At 40.4% G+C, this 23,993-nt stretch overlaps 1 long non-coding RNA gene across 2 annotated transcripts in view; it reads right to left on the bottom strand.

The window, feature by feature from the left end:
* Positions 1 to 1,011: 1,011 nt before the first annotated feature.
* LOC119566994 overlaps positions 1,012 to 23,993 on the bottom strand; it is a 38,256-nt gene continuing 15,274 nt past the window's right edge. Inside the window, exons 1-3 of one of the 2 annotated variants that reach the window (XR_006283288.1) lie at positions 10,080 to 10,668; positions 8,646 to 8,758; positions 1,012 to 4,499 (exon numbers count right to left, since the gene is read on the bottom strand). This is a non-coding gene — a long non-coding RNA (uncharacterized LOC119566994). Of the gene's footprint in view, positions 4,500 to 8,645; positions 8,759 to 10,079; positions 10,669 to 20,053; positions 20,156 to 23,993 lie in introns of those variants that run through there. The other variant, XR_006283287.1, reaches the window with a different exon arrangement.

Below are 23,993 nucleotides of genomic sequence, written 5' to 3'. Positions count from 1 at the left end.
GCGATCGGCCAAACTTGCGGACGTGGCAGGAAAACAAACCGGCCCGGCCCGCCAGGGGCTTTCCCTGAACAAGCAGCGGCCCTGGTTTGAGAACCACTGGTGTAAGGTACTAAGGTCCTAATCCTCAAAAGTTAGTTAGGTGCCAACTCCCATTGATTTCAATGCACGTTAAGTGCCAAATACCTTCTATGATCTGGGCATGAGTGCCTCCATGTCCTCAACTTCCACTGACTTGGTACCTGCAAACTCTAAAGATTTTTAATTTTTTGAAATGTTTATTTTCTTGGTTTATATTCAAGTAATCCACTAGTCCTAATAATTCATTGCTAATAACTTGACAATAGTCTTTATTAGATACACAGTTAACATATATACAGACCATCTTAACTCAGATCACTCTTTCAGTCTAACCTAAAACCAGCTGCCTCCTCCCACTGTCAGCTCCCACACCCTGAAGAGTCTACGTATTGTCTTTGCATCCCAGTAATACCACACTTCCCTCTGGGGGCTCCATCAATACAACCTGAGACAACAACATGCTGAGGCATTTGTGACCCAAGAACCTGTTAATGCCAACTGGTAAGCAGGGGTTACAGGAATATCTTGATTCTGGTACGTACAATCTGGTTCCTCAAAGAATGTCATTTGAGGTCTTAAATAAAAGCTGGAGTCAAACTGGTTATCACATCTTATCACTACAAAAGTTTTTTTCTCCTGCTGATAATAGCTCATCTTAATTAATTAGCCTCTTACTCCACCTTTTCATGTTCTCTGTATATGTGTATATATATCTTCTTACTATATGTTCCATTCTATGCATCCGATGAAGTGGGCTGTAGCCCACGAAAGCCTATGCTCAAATAAATTTGTTAGTCTCTACGGTGCCACAAGTCCTCCTGTTCTTTTTTGCAGATACAGACTAACACAGCTGCTACTCTGAAACTGGTTATTAGTATATGAGGAGTTATGTTTTGTTGGAGAAAAACACAGTTCTCTTCTCAGGTTGGGTGCAGCAAGTCAGATACAGTTTATTATCTCAAGCAATTGTACAGAGGGAGGGAGTGCACTAGGACACAGGGTTTCCCACACCTAGGCAGGTCTCTCTCAGATAAACAATTTGAGCAAGTATTTATACCTTTATTACAGACAATAATAAGCAACGACTGCATATTTATACATATTCCTTCATGATATCTTATTTTTCTTACCATTTCTCTTATAGTCTGCATTCTATTCTTATCTAATACGAGGTCACAACAGCCTCTTTCACAGTTGTTTTCCACTCGCTTCGCACTATCCCCGCTTCTACAAATCTCGCGTTATTAAAGCTAGAGTTAGCCTGACTCCTGCTCATTCAGAGGCCTGCATCCAAATTCCCTTTATCTACTTCCACACTCCCCCCTTTTGTGCTTCCAGAGCAACTATCAATTTTAAACTTCCATTTTCATTAAATTTTGTATTTCAAACTCTGCATCAAATACTTCAACCTTAGGGGTTTTAACTGGATACAATGACAATGCAGGGTTAGTGTGGACATGGAAAGTATTATTATTATTTCGTCCTTTACAACAACAGTAACATGACCCTAAACCAAATAACAATACAAGCAATAACATGCCCACAATAATACTACAATGGGGTTGTTGCACAGTTTTAGTCACAAAACACAATACATCATACTTAGTACATAAGGTAGACACTCTATAAGCGGTATGAAAGGCATACTTTTCAACTTGAAGCTGTAGCCCACAAAAGCTTATGCTCAAATAAATTTGTTCGTTTCTAAGGTGCCACAAGTCCTCCTGTTCTTTTTTGCAGATACCGACTAACACGGCTGCTATTCTGAAACTGGTTATTAGTATATGAGGAGTTATGTTTATATACTGATAATATGGTTTTAATGTCTATATCAAGGCAAGGATGAAAAACAGGTTTTCCTCCAAACAGGAGGTAAGAAATGTCTCTCTGTCAGAATGTAAATTAAGCATTGTAAACTAACACACTGGATGCCCTTTACATATGAAGTCAGAAGATAACTAAGAGCTGTGAAGTCAACAAGGAAGGAGCACGCAGGAAAAACAAATCACAGGTGGTTATTCTGGCTGTGTGTAAAGACGACAAGCTTTGGGGGTATATCTATGAATGAAAGAAGACATCCCATCTTCCTGCACCTAGGAAGTAATTGGACAGTGCATTTACATTTGTGAAAATGGGATCTCAGCCAACCTTGGTTGAAATGCTGCAGAAGGCTTTGGGGATGAGATAAACATCTTTAGAGAGGAGGTTAACCTGTTAGTTAAGTTTAGTTTCTAGAAAGTGTGTTATGATTTTGTTTTATATGTAACCATTTGTTTCCAATATTCTTAATCACTATCACTTGAATCTTTGATAAACTGATTCTAGTTTTCATGATAACTAATCTTAATGCTATGATATTAAGTGAGGTGCTGATCTTAAGTTGAATCATACAAGCTGGTGTGTACATTGTTTCTTGGGGGACAACAGACCTGGTATTTCTGTGAGTGTTCAATGGCTGAACATCACAGGGGTAATACTTCAAAAAGATTCAAAGAGTGGGGTGCAACTATTGTTAATCTGCAAGGCAAAAGAAGGGCTTGCATTCTCCAGAGGAGAGTGCTTGGGTGGCTAATAGGGAGGTGGTGTCAGGGAGCTGACACCAGTTAACCACAAGCAAGATTCCCTCACAGTGGAGACAAGGGTCTAACTAGGTGACTCACAGCCCTAGGTATCCTGAGAACTGTCACAGCATTGCTCATTTATTAACTAACATTGCTAAGTACACACTGTTCATGGAGAGTAAGCACTTTTCAAAATTAGATCCTGTGGACAAGATCCTGTCCTATGGAACAGCTTTGCATCTCACTACAGCAGTATCTAGCCCTAAAGGTGGTTAAACTCGCTCAGGGAGGATTACCGCAGCATAAAGTTGATTCTCCAATGTCATACAGTTGATGTAGGGGCTCTTATGCTACTCTCTTCACTATTGCTGACTAAGTAAGAAAAAGAGAAAGTGACCAGAGGGAAAGGGGATATGTCCAGAATGCTCCTGCTCTATACCAGTCCTTGCTGTATTTTTTCTCTTGTGGCCATTTTCCGCCTGTCAAAGTTAGTGCAGCCCTGAAGTTGCCTTAACATGGTTTATGGAGACCAGACCTGCACAAAGCAACAGCAGGATTAGGGAAGCACAAAGATGAGTTTTAAGCTACCTCTGCACATACACTGCTGACCTCTGCTTTCTGCAGTTCAGTTGCACCCCAGATTATGGCTGAGCATTTCAGAAGTTTAATTTCTTCACTAGGCAATCCAAATATCAAAAGCAATAAGAGTACATTATGGATTGCTCATAACACTTCACTTTTGAAAATGAACAAGAGCCTGAAAAATAAAAAAAAGAGGTTGGCCAAATTGTGTTGTTGGGCAGGAACTGGGAATGTGACATTTAAAAATAAACGGAATAAATCTCTTCAAAACAAATGTGTTTTACGGAAGTACTGACAACCGGATATGCAACAGCAATAAAACACAGTCTATAACATCCAAAAACACTTCAAAGTAAGATTTAACCTTTCATTGAAGATTGTAAACATATTTTCTCCAGAAATTTCATTAATTTGATGCATCTCATACCCCACAACTATTGTACAAACATATATAAAAGATAAATTAACTCCTCAGAAGTCAGCCTGAGGGAATATAGCAGTACAGTCTTTCATACTGAACATTATTTTTTTATCATAAGATTACTTTTTAAACCAGAGAAGTCTCTAAAACATTTATTCAACAGGACCTTCGACACATATAACTGTCAAAGGCTTAGCCACCACTTGCACTACCCAGCATGTACATAAACAGAAATACAGAAAGCAATGATACGGATGCTGAAACAACAACAGCCTTCATTATAAATTAAATATGTCAGCATTGTACTATATAATTATTCAACCAAAATTAGGGTCAAGAACTAACACGCTTACAAAATACTGTGCTGAAAGGCTTTTATCAACAGTTTCTTCTATTTCCCTTTTTCCTAAGCATATTGTCTATGTTAAAAGTGCCTGGTGGCTTTATCAATCAAGGAAATGCGTAACTGACCTGTTTAAAACAACAAGAAATCAATTCAATTTTTTTTTTTTTTTAGTAGCTAGGGAGTAGTATGGATTGAATTTTCAGAGTAGACCTAAATTAAAACTATTTCTCTATGTACGTCAGAAAGTATGATCATTCATTTCAAAATTGTAATGTACCACACGTATTTAGTTAAAAGAGTGCATTATTGAATGGTGTACTTCTCATACTTAAGACAGCCTGGTGACTATAACCAGGGTGTCACTATTTTTGTTCCATTAGAGTTCATGTTTGATGATGAAATCTGTGTCTTTTTCGGCCTCTTCTTTTTCTCTCTCTTCTTCCTTTATCTCTTCTTTATATATTTTCTTACACTAGTCTTCCTGTACTTCTTTCATTTTCTTTTCCGCTTCCTAGTTATCAAATAAGAATTTCAAAACAACTTTGAAATGGTGAAGATAAAATAGTGGCATGTATGTCAGTGCAATTAATATAGGTTATATGATAAATCATTATTTTCCCTCCAAGATCACAATAATCCAACACATGAATCCTTTACTCATGTTGAGAAATACCTCAGGCACAGAGACAGAAAAGTACTTAAGCACAGGCTCAAGTTCATCCCTATTCAGAATATCTCTTTATCGTGTGCTGAACTTTAAGCATGTGCTCAAATGCGGTTCTGAATTTGGGGCTTACTCTGTAAGTGATCCCCTTGGCCTTGACAGGAATATTTGTGGGAGTAAGATATTACTTATTGGGAGTAAGGATTATAGAGCACTGATGATAGATCATTGAGTTCAGAAGGAGTGTGGCTGCTCAGTACTTCTGAAAAATCAGGATTGGGCATTTCTGGTTGGGAACCTAACAACGGAGATATACTAAATTAGAGGTCATTTTTGCAAATTTTGGCCTAAATTCTTAGAAAAGAATATAAATTCATAAAGAAAGCATGTTTAGTTATTTGAGTACTCCTGAGTTCTAATTTAATCTAATCCTCCACCATGATTTCCTCTGTGGTCTTTATAAGTCACAAACTTTTTACCTCAGTTTCCTCATCTGTAAAACTAATATTAACTATTCTACCTCAGAGGGTGTTGTGACAATTAATTAGCTGTTAGGCCAGACTATGGCTGGGTCTGAACTGGTGTGTGAGGGACAAGAACACAAGAAGCCTTTCCTCCCTTTTCTGACACAGTCGTAGTGAGGAGACCAACCATTATGCAAGTGTAAAGCCTTTATCATGTTTGAAAATGTGTTAACACATGCATTTTAACTAGCACTATGTTAAACATAATTTTGCCTGAGTGTGGACAAAAACAACTGTGTTAGCTACTCATGATTCAAGTTATGTTTAACATTCTGCTAATTAAAACATGTTAGTTAACACAGTGCATTTGCCTGGTATAGACAAGGCCTTAAATTGCTGCCAATAGGAATAGGGAGCAAGTGAGTGAGGGCAGGGCCATGACCCACTCACATCTGCACCAGTTGGTAGAGCAGAATTGGTGCAGGGGAAAGTGCAGACTGCACTTTGTAAAACTCCAGCAGAGCTCCTGTTGCAGGGTGCTCTCCCCAGAGACCTAAGGAATTCTGGCTGCGTCCACCAGAATTCCTGTAGGGATTCTTTCCACTGCACTGTTCCTTCTCAAAGCCACAATCTAATCCAATGTCTGTAAACACATGAAAAACATCATCTAAGTGGAGTTACTCTGGAGGTACACCAGTGTAACAGAGGAAAAAATCTGGCTGATGATGCGGTCAATTATTGCAAAACATCAGTGGACAAAATGTTGCTCTTAGGTACAACCACATAACCCAAGAGATATCACTGGGACTTCAGAGGGTATAAATCAGCAAGGAATTTTGCCCCCAGATCTGTTTTTTTTCCCCTCAACTACTGAACTATCACTTGTGGTCCAAGTAGATATGTTCACAAGGGACCCATAATTCCTCATTGCCCACATATAGTTTACTATCCTAAACAATGTATTTCTACTTTTTTTAAAAACAAGGTGGAATGTTTCTCAAAATTGATAATACAAGTAAGCCCTCCACTGACCGCCCACCCCTAGTTGTCACCTAGCACCCCATACTATAACCCATATGGAGTATAATCAAACAATTACAAGCCATACTAGATGGGGTCCACATCTTGAAATAAATATTTCCTGAACCCCCTCTTCTGCCCTTCAAACAACCCCCCAACCTCACTAGGCTCATCATCAAAACCAAGTACCCCATAGACCAGGACACATCAACTGAAAGTGGCACCAGGCCTTGCCATAACAACAAATGCCAAACCTGCAGCCATATCTCCACTGTTATGATGATCAATACTGCCCACCATACAGCTTTCAAGACCCATGGGTCTCACACATGCCTATCACAACATGTGGTGTATTTCATCCAGTGCATCAAATGCCTCAACAACAATTATGTGGGTGAAACAATCACTATGCTTTTGAAAGAATTCATACAGAAAAACGATAAAAGACAAAACCACCCTATGACTCGTGGGTGAACACTTTTCACAAAACAATCTCTGCATATCTGACCTCTCAATCCTTGTCTTCCAAGGAAACCGGCACAAGACCTTCAAAAGACAAGCCTGGGAGCTTAAATTCAGAACTCTGCTAAACACCAAAAATAATGGATTCAACAGACACTGGTTCTATGTCTCATTACAACAAACTGTAACCCACTTGGCTTTGTCTACACTGGAACTTCATCAGCAAAACTTTTGTCATTCAGGGGTGTTAAAAAAAAAACCACACACCCTGAACCACAAAAGTTTTACCAACGAAAAGTGCCGGTGTGAACAGTGCTTTGCCGGCAGGAGCGCTCTCCTGCCGGCAAAGCCCCTGCCGCTAGTGCAGGGTGGAAGTTTTTTGTGGACAGGAGAGCTTTCGCCTGCTGACAAACGGCAACTATGCTGCCTGCCTTTTAATGGCACGGCTGTAGGGGCACATTTGTGTGGCTAAAAGCGAGGTAGTGTAAACAAAGCCTAACTCTCCTTTGTCCTATGACTGTAGTGGTGTTAATTGCCCACTTCATTTTTAATATTTTCATGCCACACATGTTCCCTTCTTAAGCTTAAGGATCTGTTCCACCTCGTATTTACCTAAGGCATGTTGATTACCTTTCCCAGACCTAAAGAAGAGCTCTGTGGAGCTTGAAAGCCTGTCTCTTTCACCAACAGAAGTTTGTTCAATAAAAGATATTAACTCTCCCACCTTGTCTCTTTCAATGCAATTAATAGTCATTTTACTATATATCACATCATACGATTTTCCAGTAAGGTAATCTGACAGACAAGAGGGCATCTAACAAATGTACTTTTATGAGGCTGAAAATGATTACTTTTCATGTAGCAAATATTTCTGCTGCAAATCAAAGACTGGGGTGAATAATAGGCACTATTGTCTTATTTCTAGAAATGTATGCAGGGCTAGCTAACACTTTAATGTCTATTCCTTGTATGGTCCACACACATACACAACTGGATCAACATGGGAGGCCTCTAAAGAAAAACAATGTGCTTTTTGTATGTCTGCTTAATTTTCTCTTTCTAATTAATTTAAAAGTATAAGGAATTCAGCAATATACCTGTTGACTCAGTCTTTTATGGGACCATTTGAAGGCCACACATGGCTGATTAGATTCAATTGCTGGAATTTAAGTTTCATTCAATAGCATGGGCCTTTGTAACTCCCCATATTTCATTTCCAACTTTTTCAGCAAAATTTTCATAATTTGAAATAAGAAAATTATCAAAGATTGTACCAGACTTCACTGTTGGAATTGAACAGCTATAACCGTAAAGATCAGAAGGCCACTCATAAAATATGACTTTGTTTATCCTTTCCTGAATGAACTTCTAGAGGCAATTATAAAAGCATTCTAATTGTTTTAAGGCAAACACAGGAAAAAATATTTGAAGTATGGTTCTACTTTGAAAAGTGACAATGTGAAAACCAGGCCATGGAGCATCATGTTCACTGTCCCATGATAGCTTTCAGATCCAATTTCCTAAGCTTACAAGTAAAACAGTGTTTTTAAATTCTCTGTCCTTAAAAACTCACCCCTGGATCTGAACATCAGGGTGAGTTTTTACCTGTTTACACATTATCACCAGTAACCTTGAACCAAATGAGGTGTACTACTACTAATGAGGTGTAGTTAAGGTGTAACTGAAGAGCATGGTGAATTTTAACCTACAGATAATAAACTTCAGATGGGTCAAAATTACTGATGATGATATTCAAATAGGAAAGAACTCAGATAGCCTTACAGATCACTGGGTGATTTTAACATGAGTAAAGATGACAGAGTCTGGCTGTAGAAAAGGCAGAGGCCATGCTCCCAAGGAGTTCACAATACAAATGAGACAAATGAGATTCAATATTTATTAAGCATTAACTGTGAGATTTAGAAAAACTTGTACTGTCTCTTCCACAGTCTAAGGATTAGAGTTTTATGGACCTGATATTATTCCCATTACGTATTGAATTTATTATTTTCCTTAATCACAGTAAGGATATGCAACAATGTTTTACTTATAATCCAGGTTTGAGATCATCAGTGGTTCCCATTCCCCATCCATCTCTTCATCCTAGTCATCTGGCTTCTTGACATCTGGGTCAGGAAAGTGTTCTGACTGGTCCCAGTCCTGAAATTATATTTACGTGTCAGAAAGGCTAAGAGTTCTAAAAATATATTTGTTGTGAATGAATGAATGAATGAATGCTTTGCTGGGAAATGCTACTGCTCACATGGGAACAGATTTACACAATACCCAATTTTCTCTCAAATGCGTACCTTTGTTCATAATAAAGATTTGTTTGCTCACTGGGTTAACCAGTAACTTCATTACCTTTCATATTTTTATCTGGACAGGTGCCACTTTCCTCCACCATATCCTGAGTGTTGATTAACTGAAATCTGAGTCAGATTAACCCCTACAGGTAAAATAGAGGTACTATTTGATTCTCTGAAACCATGGAAGCAGCTGAGATGGAGGGACTGCAATTTAGTGACAGGCATGTGATGGTGCCACCATGAGAAACTAGTGGTGCTAAATGGCAGCCAGGCCTTTGTAAGAGTGCTGCTAGCATGGGCTGCCCAACAGAGGGTCTCAGTCAGTACGTTTTCAGGTCAGCCTGGCCCAGTCCTCCAGCAGAGCATTAACTTCAGGAAGCTTGGGCTGCTGTACCTCTGCTCCTAGTAGACTTTCCGCCACTGGGGGCCTGGAATTTGGGTTTTACTGGCTTGTGTCAATAGAACTCAATGGCTAAATCAGGCCCCATGAATCCCTGCAACAATGTCATGCTTTTCCTGGTTTGTCCTACAGACTTCTACACAGTAGCAAGTCACTTTGAATTTTGTTACATTATTCTAGATTGAACATTTGACCTTCATAATTACCTGTAATAACTGCACACAAACACAGACACAGTCAAGACTTATGAAGCCCAAACTGAAACTACCACAACAATATTTAACTTTTAATTTTCTCCTGGAAAATATATACTCATTCCAAAATGAAAGCAGTGACATTATTAAAATAGCAGTTTCGCTAAAGAGAAACTCAAGCAACACTGGGTTTGATCATGACCATTATGTGCCATTTGTTTACTATCCCTTCTTAAATCTTGTAAGCAAGCCAGAATTAATGAATTAATGAATTGTTATTACATATTTATAAGCAGGAGGTGGACTAAATGATTCATCTTCTCCATCATTGATGTCTAGGATTCCATCCTGCCTACACAAATTAAGAGAAAAGTATAAGCAAAATACGCTAAGAGTGCCCATAAATCAAATTCAGCAGTCAGACATACAGCTGCAACTCCCATTGACATCAGTGAAAATAGCAAGAATGTATGCAAAGATGTAATTTGCCTGGTAGGTTTAATATAGGTCAGCCAGTCTAGACCAGGTTATTCAAAAATGTACATAGAAAAATCAAGAGACCTCAAGGTAATAATTACCAGAGTCATGATATCCAGAGTGAAATATGGCTATTCATTATTCCCTTACTGCTGGTTTCTTGTCTTCAAGATCCTCAATCATTTCCCTTTCATCCCAGTCTTCAGGGTTCTTTGTATCAGGATCTTTATCTTTTTAGGAGGTGAGAATTCCCAGTCTTCTTCTAGATGACCAGATTCCATTTTTTTTTTTTGGTTATCAATCTTGACTTCATAAGTACCATCTGAATGAATGATCAGAGTACGGTTGTGTGTACACATCATCCAGAACAAAAAAAGGAAAGTACATTAAAGTTATAATATGGCTATAGGTGTCAGTTTTCTAGTGCAATGTTCCAAATAGCTGGCTGGCCCTCTTCACCATCATACCAAAATGTAAATCTTAAGGAAATACAAAACATGGGCATGAAAACACCAGTCTATCCACCAGCTTGACCCATTTATATACGGAATGTCAACACAAATAGCTAAAATTTGTTCTTTCATGTCTTAATGCTAATTTACTTTGAGTGTTTTACAAATTAACTTAGGGCTGTCGATTAATCGCAGTTAACTCATGCAATTAACTCACAAAAATTAATAGTGATTAATCGCGATCTGTTAAACAATAGAATACCAATTTAAATTTATTAAATATTTTGGATGTTTTTCTACATTTTCAAATATATTGATTTTTATTACAACACAGAATACAAAGTATACACTGCTCACTTTATTATTATTTTTGATTTTTACAAATATTTGCACTGTAAAGATGATAAACTAAAGAAATAGTATTTTTCAATTCTCCTAATACAAATACTGTAATGTAATCTCTATCATGAAAGTGCAACTTACAAATGTAGATTTTTTGTTAAATAACTCAAAAACAAAACAATGTAAAACTTTAGAGCCTACAAGTCCAATCTGTCCTACTTCTTGTTCATCCAATCACTAAGACAAACAAGTTTGTTTACATTTATGTGAGACAATGCTGCCTGCTTCTTATTTATAATGTCACCTGACAGTGAGAACAGGAGTTCACATGGCATTCTGAAGCTGGTGTTGCAAGGTATTTACGTGCCAGATATGATAAACATTCGTATGCCCCTTCTTGCTTCGGCCACCATTCCAGAGGACATGCTTCCATGCTGATGATGCTAATTAAATAAATAATGCATTAATTAAACTTATGACTGAACTTCTTGGGGGAGAATTGTATGTCCCCTGCTCTGTTTTACCCACATTCTGCAATATATTTCATTTTATAGCAGTTTCAGATGATGACCCAGAACGTTGTTCGTTTTCAGAACACTTTCACAGCGGATTTGATAAAGCGCAAAGAAGGTACCAATGTGAGATTTCTAAAGATAGCTACAGCACTGGACCCAAGGTTTAAGAATCTGAAGTGCCTTCCAAAATCTGAGAGGGACGAGATGTGGAAGTCTTTTTTCAGAAGTCTTAAAAGAACAACATTCCGATGTGGAAACTACAGAACCTGAACTACCAAAAAAGAAAATCAATATTCTGCTGGTGGCATCTGACTCAGATTATGAAAATGAACATGCGTCAGTCTGCACTGCTTTGGATTGTTATTGAGCAGAACCCATCATCAGCATGGACGCGTGTCCTCTGGAATGGTGGTTGAAGCATGAAGGGACATATCAATCTTTAGCGTATCTGGCACGTAAATATCTTGCAACACCATCTACAACAGTGTCATGTGAATTCCTGTCCTCACTTTCAGGTAACATTGTAAACATGAAGGGGGCAGCATTATCTCCTACAAATGTAAACAGATTTGTTTGTCTCACTGATTGGCTGAACAAGAAGTAGGACTGAATGGCCTTGTAGGCTCTAAAGTTTTACATTGTTTTATTTTTGAATGCAGTTATTTTTTATACATAATTCTACATTTGTAAGTTCAACTTTCATGATAAAGAGATAGCACTACTGTACTTGTATTAGGTGAATTGAAAAATACAATTTATTTTGTTTTTTTTACAGTGCAAATATATAAAAATAAATATAATGTGAGCACTATGCACTTTGTATTCTGCATTGTAATTGAAATCAATATATTTGAAAATATAGCAAACATCCAAAAATATTTAAATAAATGGTATTCTCTTATTGTTTAACAGCACAATTAATCATCCAATTAATCGTGATTAATTTTTTTAACTGCTTGACAGCCCTAAATGAAATGTAACACTTGTCTTCAGCTTCCCATTTAATGTTCACTGCATAAGAGTCCTCTGTGGGCTAGATGGCCCAGTGATTAGCACGCCTAGTGCCGGCTCCCAGCTGGGAGGTCTTTCAATCCAGTCCCTCTTCTTACCAAAACCAGAGTGAGGTGGGCATAAGGCTGATGCCCCTTCTGCAGTAGGGGCAGTTGGTAGGGGAGCCTGGGTCCTCCTACTCCACCAGGCTCCAACCCAGGGCCCAAAGAGGGTCAGCAGAGTGCCCTGAGTTGAGTCGGTTCCTACCCTCTGTTTCTCTCCCCCAGGTCCAAGTCCAAAATAAGGTTAAAAAAAAAAAGAAAAAAGAAAACTAAACCTTCAGCCCCAGCCGGGGTCAGTGTACAGTCTTGTTCTTCGTGGGGAGGCTTGTCCAACACTCTTGTCCAGGAGCCTTCAGGGTAGGTCAGTCTTCCTCCCCAGCCTTCCCCTTCTGGGCTCTGTTGCTCCCTTTTCAACATCTTCTCCACTTGGAGCATGCTCTGCAGGTCTGGAGAGGCAGGGCTACCTGGTCCCAGTATTGTCCTTTAACCCCTTCAGGTCCCGTGTGGGGTTTGTACACACACTGGTAGATGTCACTGTAGATTAAATTTCTTAACTCAAACAAGACTTCAGTGGGGTTGCACAGGTGAAACTGAAGACAGAAACTGGACCCTTAAGGGAACAATGTCAACTTAAAAATTACACTTCTGTCTGAAAATTTTGTACCTGTTAAGTTACAAGTAAAACCTAAGATTATTATACAAGAAAGATTAGAGAAAAGAGATTTTTCTATTTTTTCAGAGTGTTTACCTTGTGCATTTGACAGCACCTTCTGTCAGTTTCTGATGTCTGGCTTTTTGCACCCCGTGCGGCTGAGGAGGGGGAAAGGGTGCAAAGGTGGACTTAGGGCACTCAACACTGCAATAAAAAACCTATGGCACCAAGTCTCAGTGCCTGGCTTAATTGACCCAGGCTTGTGGGGCTCAGGCTGTAGGACTAAAAATAGCAGTGTAGATGTTCGGACTGAGTCTGGTGCCTGGGCTTTGAGACCGAGGGGTTTCAGAGCCCAGGCTCCAACCTGAGCCCAAACATCTACACTAATTTTAGCCCTGCAGCCCAAGTTCTGTGAGCCTGAGTCAGCTGACTTGGGCCAGTATGGCTCTATAGGGAGTGTACTTTGTCTTGTAAAGGGCTCACTCAGCATACTCGCTCCACAGTGGGGTAAAAAGGCTGCTCTGGAGGAACTCTCTCAGAAGGGTGTCTCTCAGGTACAATGCCTTCATGGTGCTCCTCCTGAGGCAATGCAGGTATACTCTGCTCTATATCCAGGGCTGTGCCAAAAAGCACAATCTATCCTTTACATAATGGTTTACCCTGTTGTTCACAAAGGAATAGAAGAGAGACAAATAGGAAACTTTAATGTAAAATCAAAAAATTTGGCATGAGGGCTTAGGGCAGGAATAGTACCTGAAATTACTTTTAATCCATTTTTAAAAATTAAACAGATTGCAAGCTGGGAGTGTCTCTTTAATACTAGAATACACTTATTGTACCTTGCATCTGATATCTTTGTTGATTAAGTGGTTCTTGTCTTTTGTAATTAAAGATGACCTGCATCTTATTTGTTCCAGATCCACATATATCCGGCATAAAGGATGTCACAAAACTTCAATTATCCAAGCAATTTGCATTAGTGTTCTAAATGTATAAACAAAAGCATTATATCTAGGCTTGAAAGGAATAGATTTTTATTGGTGACTGTCGCTAAAAGTCAATGTCACTATACACACACAAACCGATGAAAAAATATTTCCAGTAACAATAATCAAAATATACAGATAGGCAAATTAAGAAAAATGCTGCTTAAGAACGTATTAGACTTTGATTTAAGGATATTTACTTTGTATGTTTTGACATATGATGTTGACAATTTGTATTTTAACAGTTATAATAAAGCTTTAACTTTTTGAATCTTAGTGTCTACTGTCATTAAATAATTACTGTCTGACCACATATAATTTCCCACAACTGTGAAAATTTAAATCAATACATTTTAAAACATACTTAAAACCCATAATTTTGTGCAACTGTGAACATTTAAATTGAAAAAATAAAAAAATGCTTAAAAATAAACATCAATCTTGTCTTATCAAAATTATAAAAAATAAAAATCAAATTCTGCCAAGCCTAATTATATACTAATTGAATGGACCTGACTGCAGATCAAAAGGTTAAAGTCTGGGGGCCCTGTTTGCACATCATTTTTTCCCTTTCACCAACCCTTAATCTCTTGCTCATCTTATACTCTAAACTCTTTGAAGCTAGGACTCTGTGCCTGATTTGCTCTCATACAGTTGCACCTCCCCTATATTCAATGGGCCTGATTCTCCATTGCCTTACACAATTCTGAGTTGATAATGTTTTGCACCCAGTCTGCATTCACTTTGCACATGACTAAATGATTTCATAAGTAGCTAGATCCTCAGCTGGTACAAGCTGGCATAGTTCCATTGAAGTCAATGAAGCTACTAGTTTGAACAAGCTGAAGATCTGGCCCAAGGTGCAAGGCAGTAGAGATGCAGGTCCAATGGCACACAACTGTTGTAAGCAAAAGCAGGATCAAGCCCTGTGTCTTCCTATATGTATGTGTGTACTTTTGGTTGTTAGTGCAATGGAAATAATATATAATGTAATAGGGAAAACATGTGTGATTGCTAAAGTATTATTATATAAGTTGTTATATAGCCATTCGGAAAAACTAACTTCAAAAGTCAGAAAATACACAGAAAAAACATATAACATACATTTTCTTTTGTCATTCTAAGCCATTCCCATGTAAACCTAGCCATTCATAGCTTGACTAATGATCTTAGTTATGTGGTATAGCATTATTTTAAATCACTGTGCCTGCTGGGTGCATTGTAGAGGTGTATGTAGAGGTGTTATGAACTAATCATACTTTTAAAATTTGTAATAAAATCATGAGATGATTTGTTTTGTACCAAGCGAAATGATGGTGTACCTGGAAGAACAATATGCCCTATAAATGATTGGCATGATGGGATCAGAAACAAGAGCAGTAGCTTATCCCCCATTGGTCTAATTAGAGGAACCACAACTAGACTGTGATAACTGTTAAATTAGGTTCCTAAGATTTTGTTCTCTATGGGCCAGACCCTGATAACGAAGCCAAGGGGAGTTTCAATAGAGTTTCAATGTTTACCAGAGTTAAGGACTGGAAGGTTTGACCCAGTGAGAGCTTCAGCTACTTAGCACCTCTCCATATTAAGCCCTGTGTGTTTTGCCAGAGTAACGGCTGAGTAAACAATGAGCGCTCATATGTGCATTGAGGCACTGCCCCGTGCTGGCAGGATGCATAGCAGTACTACCCACAGGGATTTCAGGGACCCAGAATTGATCCCGGAGCTCTGCAGTACAAAGAGGAATGTGCCTGTAACTACTTCCTTTCAGTGCCAGGGTATATGTATAGAGAGCAGGGCCTTCCAGCCTCTTCCCACTCTTCCCCATCCCATTTGGGTGTCTTGTACCTCAGGCAATTCATGGACAGTCCCAGTGTTCCAGGGTACACAGAGAGGACAACACTGGTCAGCTGCAACACAGGGCTGTCTTCTTGTGCCCTCTCTGCCTTTGTACATGCACAGAGCACACCATGGCCCTGAGAACGGGCTTTAGAACATAGCCCTCTAGTGCTTGTTTCAATATATTGTAACATTGGATAATGATAATATTGGTTTTCATTTTAAAATGTCAGATTTTTAAGACTCAGAAACAAAACGCAGAAGCAGAGAACTTGGGGGTAGAAAAAGCTATTAACTCATCTAATTCATGTAACTGCAAAAGCAAGATTGTTTCTTGCAGTATATACACAATGCTTGATGCAATCCAGTTTTAACAGACCAAGTAATGCAGGTTCTCACCAATTCCCTTGAGAAACTATTCCACAATCTAAGTAACTTCATTGTTAGAAAAAGGTTTCTGGTATTCGGCTCAAATTCTCCTTTTCTCATTTTCAAACAATTATTCTTTATTATCCCCCCTTGAACAACCACGAACAATTCTCCTCCTTCACTGGAATTTGCAACATTCAGATGTTTGTACTTTACTGTATCATTCATCCTTGTCACTTTTTAATCAATCTATGCACTGTTATTTCTTTTAAAGTGTGGTGCTGCTTTGAAAAATGACTATATAAATATGGCATGTTTTTAATTCAACAGATCTGCTCCTTGTGTACTCAGAGTTATACATACATACCTCAAGGACTGGACAAAAATAACTTTGTATTCTTTTCACCTCTACAGAGCTAATACAACTAGGAAAGAGGGTGCTGGATTCTATTCTGTCTGAGGCAGCAACAGAATTATTAACTAAGGGCCAAATTGATCCCAATTGATCAGACAGTACTAGGACAATAGACAGTTATTATATAATTTAAATTTCCTAAACTATGTGACTACAGTCACTCATATGTATTATAAGATTATTTTATCAAATGGACATTATCAAGCATTTCTAACAGATATAGAATTTTCAGAGACCTTACCAAACATGATGTAATATTAGACTCTCCATGCACATCCTCTTGGTTAAGTTCTGCAGGAAACTGTTTAATATATCTGCCAGCACAGTCAATCTTCTGTTTATGTTTTATGATAAATGGAATTACTAAAGTCTGACGGTCATTACTAAAGGGCTCAAATCTTCAATAATTCTGGCATCTTGACTAGTCTGAAGACCAATAATGAGGAGACACAGTAAGATCAAACATATAAATATAGAAAACCTCTACGTAAAGTTACATTTACCTCTTTAGTGTCCTTTCTGGCTCTTAATAATTTACCACTTCCATCACTGCCCTGTATGGGTCAAATTCCCCTCTCACTTACACCAGTTCAATAACTGAGAAGAGGAGGATGTGGCCATATATCTGTAAGTATTGGTAACTAAAGAGACTCCATCTCCAGCCAAGGATGTTGTTATTCAGCACAGTAGCTAGTGAGCCACAGAATGATGACGTCAATTCAAGAGGGAAGTTACACTCTAATCTAAAAGTTAGACAAGGAATTTTCTTAAAGCCCACAAACTGGCTGAAACATAAAAGTAACTGAGCAGGAGATATGGGAGGGAATAAGAAGGGCAGAGACAACAAACACCACACAAACAACCAAAAATGTAGTCTAAAAAAAAAAAAAAAGTTTGTGAAGCCATTAGCATGGGAAGACGAGGGAAATGCCACCAGAACACTAAAAACAAAGCAAAGCTTTTATTTAACACACCACTAAAGTTTATGGGCCAGATTCTCTCTTCTGTGACCAAGATATACTTGGCTCAGCAAGAGAGAGGAGCCATCATAGAGCTGGTTCGGATCCCAGATTCTCTGGCCAGCTCTACTCCAACACTGGTATAGAGATAGTGATAGTCTCCAAGGACTTCTGCCTCGCCTCACCCCCAACAAATCCTTGACACCATGGCTGCAGAGCTCGTGGCTATACCAGCTCTATGTCTACTAGGGACTCCCCTGTATGCTGAAAGAATCCCTGGGGAAACTGGGTGATTTCCTCTCACTCTGCACTGCTCAGACAGTGAATTTGGCTCAGTACTCTCTGTGCATTTACTGGCTCAGCATTGCTTGTTATCAAGCTGTGTGCATGCTTCATACTATGCAAAATAAACTAGCTGAGTTTATTTGAATGTGCAATCATTACATTTGTATTTAAGATCACTGAACTGCACATCCTATTCAAATTTCATGTGCTCTGGGAAGTCATATCCCTGAATGCAGTGTGTCCTTCTGAGCACATGCTGTTTGACATAGACAGAAGAGCTGCCGGACCCACTGGGCCTGTTCAGATGCTACCTGAAAGGTAAAGGTTAAGTGGAATGAAAGTTTTCCCCACACACCCTTTCAGATGACAATGGGTCCAGTCATCTTGGGAACCTCTCTTCTCTTCTTTTCCCCTTTCCAGTCATCCATTGCAAATTTTGCTTGCTCTAAAGGGCAAACCACACTAAGGCATGTGACTCTGCAGCCAGTGTTGCCAGTTCTTGTGATATTCTTTTGTAAAGCTCCAACTTTGGGAATCAAGAGATTGCATGAGAATCTGAGCTTTAATTTAAATAAATAAATAAATAAATGCCTACCCCTCATGGTTGTGAAGAAAAACTTGAAAACATGACCCAAGTGAACCCTAAATGATCAGAAACCAGAAGGCTAACAAAAATAATTCAAAATATATATATTTTTTAAAACACCTCATCGTTTTTAAGATGATGTCATGATCTTTTGGCACCTGACTCATGATTTTTGCATGCTTGGCATTAGCCATACTGGAGCACTCAGAAATAGAATTGAATATGAAGTTTAATGATTGCACATGGAAATACACTTACCTAAACAAAGCCACATGAATGCTTCTCTCACCTGCTAATATTTCAAGATACACCAGCAAGAGACTCTTTGATACATTTCCTCGTTCTAATGCCTTGAGGCAGTGCTTGCTTCCTGCAAGCACTAACACTTGGCTATGTCTTCACTTCAGTTATCTACACTCAAGTTAACTCCTTTCAAGGGCTTGTCTACACTTAAAACAGTGCAGCTGCACTCCTGTAGTGCTTCAGTGAAGATGCTACCTAGGCTGATAGGAGGAATTCTCCTGTCAGTGTAGGTAATCCACCCCCCTGAGAGATGGTAACTAGGTCAATGGGAGAATTCTTCCATTGACCTAGTGCTCTCTACTCTGGAGGTTATAAAGAGCAACAGCAAGTCCTAACTTTTCTTGTTTCTTTGAGTTGTTTCATCTTTCAGAATGAGGTATGGGACCTCAAAGTCTAGTTTCTACAGACTGCTGTCTAGAAGTTAAGTTAGGACCCTCCTTGTGTCTTACATCATATCTGGACCTATTTTTCAGAAGTTTTGAGTACCCACAACACCATCTGAGGTCAATGAGGCCTAGTCTACACTAGGAAATTCAGATCGGTATAACTATGTTGCTCAGGCATATGAAAAATCCACACCCATGAACGACGCAGTTAATCCAATCTAATCCACGGTGTAGACTGCGCTAGTATGATGGGAGAATTCTGTCGACCTAGTTACCACCTCTTGAGGAGGTGGAGTACCTATGCTGACAGGAGAACCACTCCTGCTGGCGTAGATAGCATCTTCTCTAAAGCGCTACAGTCATAGGCGTTGACTCCATGGGTGCTCTGTGGCTGGAGCACCCATGGGGAAAAAATGGTGGGTGCTGAGCACCCAGCGGCAGCCCCCCAACAGCTCCTCCTCAAGCCCCGACCCCTGTGCGTCCCGCCCACCAGCAGGCCCCGCAGATCAGTGCCTCCAACTCCCTCCCCACGCGTGCAGGAAGCTGGGAAGGAGGAGCGAGGACTCAATGTGCTCAGGGGATGTGGGGAACTGGGTGGGAAAAGGCGGGGGTGGAGTGGGGGTGGGGAGAGGTGGGGAAGGGGTGGGGTCTTGGGGAAAGGGGTGGAGTGGGGGCGGGGCCTAGGTCAGAGCTGGGGGATGAGCCATGGCATTAGGAGGTGTGAATTTTTCATACAGGTGAGTAACATAGCTAGGTCAATCTATTTTAAGTGTAGTCAAGGCCTAAGTTGACACGACTGAAATTTAATTTTAACAGGCACATTTTTGTTACTGTGAGCAATGGAGGAAAAAGAATAGAGGGTGCAATGAAAGAATAGGGCTAAACCCCTATAATTTTTTAGACTGTTCAGATCATAAAATGCTATATAGCTTACCTTTATACTTTTCTTCACCTCCTCAGAATCTTCCTGCTGTGAGCTGAAATTTACCATAATCAGATTTATGCTTAGATTCAGTCCATCGCTTCTGCCATCCAACTGGAAAAAAGAAACAAAAATTAGGTTTTTCCAAATTGTAATAAACCGCTAAAGCTTAGCCCCACAAACTGTGAATATCAACTGGATAAAATTCAAGTGTTTTTGGAAGCCACTTATATATGTGGGCCAACTTTTTTAAAAAAATTGATATTGCAGAATCAGTTAAGATCTGAACAAAGTGAATGTTTTCAACAAATAAAGAAATCACTGGGGAAAAATACAGGATGTGATGCTTGTGGTTAGCTATTAGTGACAATACTCCTTTGAAACATCGGATCATTTCTCAGCCTTTTCCCTTGATAAAGTTGCAATGCTCCAAATCATTGTTCTAAACAATAAAAGTTTTAAGGGCAGACAATAATGTGTCTCTTACATTTTTGAAACCCATGTCAGCTGCAAGTTGTGTACCATCCAGCTAACATGCTCCAAACATTTTAAAACGCTAAACACAAGAGAAGGGGTGATGGTGGGAGGGATTAAGGAAATTATGCCCATTTGCCTCCCCTTGTAACGGTGGATAGCACAGCCAGGTTGCACTGAAGTAAAAATTCCAGTTGAATAATATGCCTTCGTGTCTTCTGTATGTCTCTGTGTGTACCAAGGCATAAAAAAAATCACACACCTATTTGTGGCTGAGAGGATTAATAAGACTAACTTCAAAAAGAAGAGCAAATACTTAGAATAAATGACAAAGATGTTACTCATTAGACTAAACTATTATTAGTATGAAATTAGAAACTGAGGTAAAAGCTTGTGCAGCGTAAAACATTACACAGGATGTTACCAACTGTGCACTTTTACATAAACCACAAAACCAAAAAACAAACAAAACAAACAAAAGCAACACCCCCCCCCCCAACATGTACTTGTTATAAAGATAAAATTACCATGTAGTTTTATAAAAATATGGTGCAAATATTAAAACAATAGAAGCCACCAAATAAGACTATAGTGACTCATGCCTTCCAATCCTATGCACAAAGTAAGAAGATAGTTCTTCAATCCCAAATTAAAGGAACTCACATAGGTAGATCAGACAAGAAATTTAATCTATTTCAAGGTACAGGTTTTGTTAAGAAGCACCCTGATATTAACTTCTCCATCTCTGCACCGCGAAGGCAACTAATTGTTGTTTGGTCTCACACATGAGGCTAATTTCTGCCTCCCATTACAATTGATTTATTCAGGTGTATTTATTTAAGTGATTTATTCAAGTGTAAATGAGTGCGGAAGTCGGCCCATGACGTTGGACGTATATGGAATTCACAGCTTTGCAAATTTCAGTTTTATTTGCCTCTCATACTGGTGTGAAGACGAGTGAGAGGAGAATCAAGCCCCATTGGTTTCAGTGAGAGCATTGCCTGAGTAAGGCCTTCAGGAATGGGCCCTAAGGTAGTAATTATTTTTATTTTTATTCATAGATGGCAAAATCAATAATGAAAGTAAACATAGGGTATCAAGTGGACAATTGCCAAGAGCACTGAAAAAAATAAAATGTGACAAAGATATGCTATAGGGCAGTGATTCTCAATCAGAGATCTAGGACCCCATGGGGGGCTGGGAGCAGAATTCAGGGGGTCCTACAAGCAGGGCCAGCATTGGACTTGCTGGAGCTCAGGGCAGACAGCCAAAGCCCCACTGCATAGGGCTGAAGCCTGGGGTAGGGTGACCAGGTGTCTGGTTTTCAACCAGAATACCCAGTTGAAAAGGGACCCCGGTGACTTTGGTCAGCACTGCCGACCGGGCTATTAAAAGTTCAGTCAGCAGTCCTGCGGAGCTAAGGCAGGCTAGTCCGTACCCGTCCTGGCTCAGCGCTGTGCCCTGGAAGTAGCCAGCAGGTCCGGCTCTTGTGGGGTGGGGGAGCACGGGTCTCAGTGCGCTGCCCCTGCCCCTGCCCCAAGCACCGTCTCCACACTCCCACTGGCCAGGAATCACGGGCAATGGGAGCTGCGGGACCACTGCTTGTGGGCGAGAGCAGTGCACAGAGCCACCTGCCATGCCTCCGCCTAGGAGCCGGACCTGCTGGCCGCTTCTGGGACACAGCATAGTCTGCGGTGCCAGGACAGGCAGGAAGTCTGCCCTAGCCCCCCACTGCGCCACTGACTGGGAGCCGCCAGAGGTAAGCCCATGCCCCAACCCCCGAGCCCCAACCCCCTTCTCCAGCTCTGAGCCCCCCCAAAACCCGGAACCCCTTCCTGCACCCCAAACCCCTCATCCCTGGCCCCGCCCAAAGCCTGCACCCCCAGATGGAGCCCTCACCCCCCTGTACCCCAACCCCCTGCCCCAGCCCAGAGCCCCCTCCTGCACTCTGAACCCCTCTGCCCCACCCCCCAACCTGGAGCCCCTCCTGCACCCCAAGCCCCTCATCCCCAGCCTCACCGCAGAGCCCACACCCCTAGCTAGAGCCCTTACCCCGTCCCGCACCCCAACCCCCTGCCCCAGCCCAGAGCCCCCTCCTGCACCCTGAATCCCTCATTTCTGGCCCCATCCCGGAGCCCGCACTTCCAGTTAGAGCCCTCACCCCCTCCTGCACCCCAACCCCCTGCCCCAGCCCAGTAAAACTGAGTGAGGGTGGGGGAGAGCGAGCCACCAAGTGAGGGGAATGTAGTCAGTGGGGGGCAGGGCAGGGGGCATGGCCTCAGGGAAGGGGCAAGGCTAGGGCGTTCGATTTTATGGGATTAGAAAGTTGGCAACCCTAGCCTGGGTCCCTGAGCCCTGCCACCGAGGGCTAAAGTGAAAGCCTGAGCAACTTAGCTATGCGGGGGGGCCCTGTGGCATTAGGTCCTAGGCAATTGCCCTGCTTGCTACCTGCTCATGCCGGCCCTGGCTTTGATATGCAGAAAACCAGCTGTTGTGGCACAGGTGGGCCGTGGAGTTTTTATAGTGTATTGAGGGGGCCTCAGAAAGAAAAAGATTGAGAACCCCTGCTGTAGGGGATAGCTGTATAGTATATATGTGTTGTGACGAGAGACGATGGCAGTCCAGGAAAGATTTAAGAAGCGGTCTGACATACAACCTCCAGACTCATGTAAGATGCCGGTCAGTTAAAAAACTTATTTTAGTAAGAAAAAAATAACTTTGGCTGGAAAATTCCCAAAACGAGTTCTAATGTAGCAAAAATAACTGAGAACTCTATGTACAATAACACAATTCAAGGAATGCATTGTCTCCTGGTATTTTTATTAAAGATACAAGTCTCCTGAGAGCAGGTTGTCACACAGGCTTACCTTCTTCTAAAAACACCTAAAAATGCATCCTGTTTATAAGAAAAGGCCTTCAGATAAACTATTTATATCTCTTTTTCTTCAGAGGCATATGAACCTTTTGGACCTGTATTCTTGTTGATAAAGGCCAGTGTGTGGATGATTTTTGCAAGCTTAGATCAATTTCATTTATAATATTTTGGACTTCTATCTAACAAGTACTTTACATTAACTAATTAATCCTCACTGCAGTAGTGAGGCAAGTACATTTTATTGTTCCCTCTTTGCAGATGAGTAAACTGATGTATTGAGAGAAGCTAAGGCCCTCCTCCTACTGAAGATCTGGCCTAGAATGACTTGCCTAGTGTGCAGCAGCGCAGAGTACAGTGTCCAGATATTGTTAAGGAATATGTTCATTTTTGGACTTGTGTTGTATCATTTTCATCAATGAATGAATACAACCGGCTGTGCATGCATTCTAAAATCTATGCTATCAGATTTGAGTTCAGTCCAAATACAAGCACACTGTAGAATGCTCCTATAATTGATATTGTCTCGATTGCATTTTGGTAATAAGTGATCTTTCTGTTTTGTTTAATTTTATTCCCTAGATAATTCAATCCTGCAAACTGTGT

Source organism: Chelonia mydas, chromosome 8, assembly GCF_015237465.2.
Source record: "Chelonia mydas isolate rCheMyd1 chromosome 8, rCheMyd1.pri.v2, whole genome shotgun sequence".
NCBI classification, from domain to species: Eukaryota; Metazoa; Chordata; order Testudines; family Cheloniidae; genus Chelonia; species Chelonia mydas.
The sequence above is the reverse complement of the archived record's forward strand: the minus strand, read 5'-3'. Positions and strand labels throughout refer to the sequence as shown.